Genomic DNA, 3,854 nt, shown 5'->3' on the forward strand with positions numbered 1-3,854 from the left:
ATCAAACATTAAAAACTTTCCTAAACAGGGCTGCCTTCAGATGTCTTCTAAAAGTCAGATAGTTGTTTATTTCCATGACATCTGATGGGAGGGCATTCCACAGGGGGGGCACCACCACCGAGAAGCCCCTCTGCCTGGTTCCCTGTAACTTCACTTCTCTCAGTGAGGGAGCTGCCAGAATCAAATAGTTCTGGATTGTTGCCAGTTTCCCCATAAAACCGTTTCTCATAGCTCAGGAGCTCAAGTTAAGCTGCAGAAGCCCAAAAGCAATCAAAGAAAGGTTGTGTGATCTTGTACTTTAAAAACTACTAATACTGACGATTCCTAAAGTAAATGTATTGAAGGATAACTGCTTCCCCATTTATTATCGCGGTAGATCACTGACACTCCCATTCTACGGAAAGGAAATTGAGGACAAGCTCCAGAGTCAGATCAGGAAAATATATGAGTGAGCAGAGACTTGAATTCATGCCTAGGTAAGGTAGTGGTTCCCCTTTTGTCACACAGAGCTGCTTTTGTGGGCGGTACTTGGGAGAGTGCCATCCACTTTCCACTCCCTGCTTGTCCTTTTCTGTGCCACATGAATCCAGTCACCCACTGCAGCCTGCTAAAATTACCCTGAGGGTCTCAAAGCCTTTTCTGATCCACAGATGAGTGTCTTCCATTCTAATCCTTTGTTCCCTCCTCATAACCATGAGGTTACTTCTGATGGCCACAATAAGAGGGTACCCAGGCCTTTCCCAATTAGTGGTGAACCATCTGGCGTGCCCCCAGTACCTCCATATGCTTATAAGTATATGGATCTTCTCTCTCTCTCTCTTTAACGCAGTGCCTCAATTTGGTTTTATTTCATTTGCACTTCCACAGCCCACTTGGCATAGCACACCACAAGCAACTGCAAACTTGAGCAATAATAATAATAAATCCTTGCATTGGATTGCTCCTTCCCGTGCTGCCTGCCACATGACTCCCATCAATTTCTGTCAGGGCAATCAGCCAAGCCAACTTTTCACTAGCTGCTGATGGCAAATTTAGCAGCTGAGTGAGTCTCTCTCTTTCTCTCCTTCTCCTTCCCTGTTCCTGTTGGACCAAGAAAGGAATTAGGTCTTCTTGCCACCTAGAAGGAGGCCATTTCTCATAGTCTGCTCCTTGATGATGGAAGGCATCAAAGATTTAATGTAACAGCTGTTTTCAGACATCACACCGATTACTGTCTGGTATCCTAGTGGCACCATTTATGTTGGCAAATAAATGGTGGCAGTTTGCAATGGATGTTTCATGGACATCTGTCCATGAAACAATATCCCAGAAGACACTAAGGACAGAGGGGAGAGTTTAATTCAGTGCACATTTATAGGCAAATCTGTCTAATAAGAACTTCCCAAATCAATACTGTATTTGTACTGAAATACAGCCATCCTTCAAATTTCTCGCTTCTACAAATTTTGTGATGTAGCTCTCCAGCCAAACAATGTGTACAAAGCTGAATATACTACTGGAATGTGTGCAATAATGCATATATTGATGGAAACAACATGCAAAAATGTTGCATTAAACTGTGCTTATTAGGAGAAATTTACACTAAAATACTGATGAATTTTCATGACAACTTCAAAAACAATTTTGCAAATTGATGCGGAAATGTGGAGAACTGAATTTAAGATTGGAAAAATGAGAGACTGAGAGAAACCAAAAGTGGCAGATTTTCCCATCCCTAGAAGATACCAGGAGAGTTTTTCACAGAGCTATAGGGAAGCTGCCACATGTAGTCAGAGGTAGTGACTGCATTGTGAGCAATGACACTAAGTTCAAAGTCTTAGGAATTCAAGAGTGGGGAGCAGCTGGGCAAAAGACCTAGAAGTCTTGAGGGTTAGGCCTCCTTTCTCTGGTTCTGCTGGATTTCACCCTAAAGATTACTGGGAATGTATGGCTACTGCCAATTCTCATCTTCCCAAAAGGAACTTGCAGTTACCTCTAGTGAAAGTGATTCATGCTTTGACAACATCTTGCTCAACATGTCTCCACTCCCACTCTGGTTCACTGAGTTCACTGAGCACAATGACATGGAGGCCACACATTTCTTTCTTTATATGTTACAGGAAAAATGCATGGGGAAAATGTGGATTGGGGGTAGACAAGTATCTCCCATAACATCTATTCTGTTAAGTTTGCTAGACATTTCTGGGCACAGTCTGGACCATTCTCACCATGTGGAGCCAAATCTGAGATTGTCTTCCATGGAAAGCCATAAGTAGTTGTTAGGAGAAGTCCAGGCTCTTCTCACAAAAGGCTGATTTTATTTTACCCCCTGCCCCCGGTCTTGGAGCATCAAGCCTGGTGGGAGCATCAAGGCATTTCTGCTACTTGGGTCCAAGTTACAGCTGAGACAGCATCACATCCTATACTGTGCACAGATCCATTTGACTTACATCCTCATGTTACATTTGGACTAGTGCTGTGCTGAAATTAGTCCCTTGGTTTCTTGAAAGTGTTCTTCCTTTGCAAAAGAGGCTTCCATTTTTCTGCCTCACTCATAGGATGTTTTATAATTTATTTATAATTTTAGTGAGTGCTGGGTTGCACATAGCATTCGAAACTCCCATTGTTCTAAGCAATTTTTTGCGACAGGAAATTTCATTAATGCAAGCCGTTTCTGAGCTCTGGGCACAGTATTGTGCCTAAGATTTCAAATTAAAACTGTCACTGCCGGAAGGAAAGGAGGACCTTTTTTCTGCCTCCCCACTTCCAGCCACTCTCAGAAGACTGGAGAAGGTACCCTCTTAAGAATATTAGGGGGGCAGACAGGGGAAGCATGGCTTTGCTTTTTGCAGTCTTCAGATAGGACTAGACCATGTGCAAAATGCAGATAAGATTTTAGCTGCAGTTCATTCATTTTCAGCTTTGTATTCTTTTATAAAAAAACACACGCCTAGACACTCCGTTGCAGTGCCCATAACCTAGGTTTAAGGTTCCATTTATTTCCTAGCTTTCATATCTCAGTTTCTAACACTGGTTGCACATACCTTATTGTTATGAGATGGCCCAGGTTTCTATATGCGCTTTTCTTTTCTTTATGAATCTTTCCAGCTCTCTGCAGCCTCCCCAGTGGGTGCTTTCTGTTCTGAAAAAACTCCAAGGGCGTGCTCACTGATTTTGTTTATAAGGGAAATTCTTTCTTTTACCTTTCTGCACTGATTTGTTTTAAAATAAAATAAAAATATGCTTCTTTTTAAAAAATAGCACAACCTGACAGCACTCAGGTACAGCCTCCTCTTCTTACCAACTGACAGGAAATCTAGCTGAGGATATTGTGGAGTTTTCAGGAAGCAGTGCACCTTTGGAAAGCTGAAAAACGCTGACCAACTGGCTGGCTGGTAGTTAGAAAAACCATAGTGGAGGTGTCTGTTCTCCACTAAGCGGGCTGCAAGCAGAACCCTGAAAAGGAGAGACATGCTTGATTTGTGTTTGAATCCAAGACTGTGGCTATGGGAGAAGCAATGCCTTTTGGGGGTTTTGATATCGTGAACCCCTCCATTGTAGACTCAGGTTGTATATATGTGTAAATAAACCATATATCCAGAAGATACCACAGTCTCCGCTGTCCCTCATTCCGAGGAAATCAAACCCTGGGTAAGCCTGGAACTACAGGAGTCTTGCACTGCTCGAGTCTTGCACAAAATCCCTTGTCCACTTCAGAGTTAGATAAGCACAATAAACACTCTGCACCCAACCCATAAGAATTTCACCAAATCCCCCCTCCCCTTTGATATTTTTCAAATGCAATTACTTTTCTCATTAATTGATGGAAGATGGTGGAGAGTGGGGGAAGGCAGAAGAATTTTTTGGCAAAGCAC

The 3,854-nt window shown here is 42.6% G+C and overlaps 1 long non-coding RNA gene across 1 annotated transcript; it reads left to right on the forward strand.

Annotated features, from left to right (window-relative positions):
- Window positions 1-3,584, forward strand: LOC309337118. Its single transcript, XR_014154116.1, has 2 exons — window positions 1-476; window positions 3,241-3,584. It is a non-coding gene; the product is annotated as an uncharacterized lncRNA (long non-coding RNA).
- Window positions 3,585-3,854: the final 270 nt, after the last annotated feature.

The sequence above is a fragment of the Podarcis erhardii genome (genome assembly GCF_964252035.2).
Source record: "Podarcis erhardii genome assembly, chromosome: 1".
Lineage (NCBI taxonomy): Eukaryota > Metazoa > Chordata > Lepidosauria > Squamata > Lacertidae > Podarcis > Podarcis erhardii.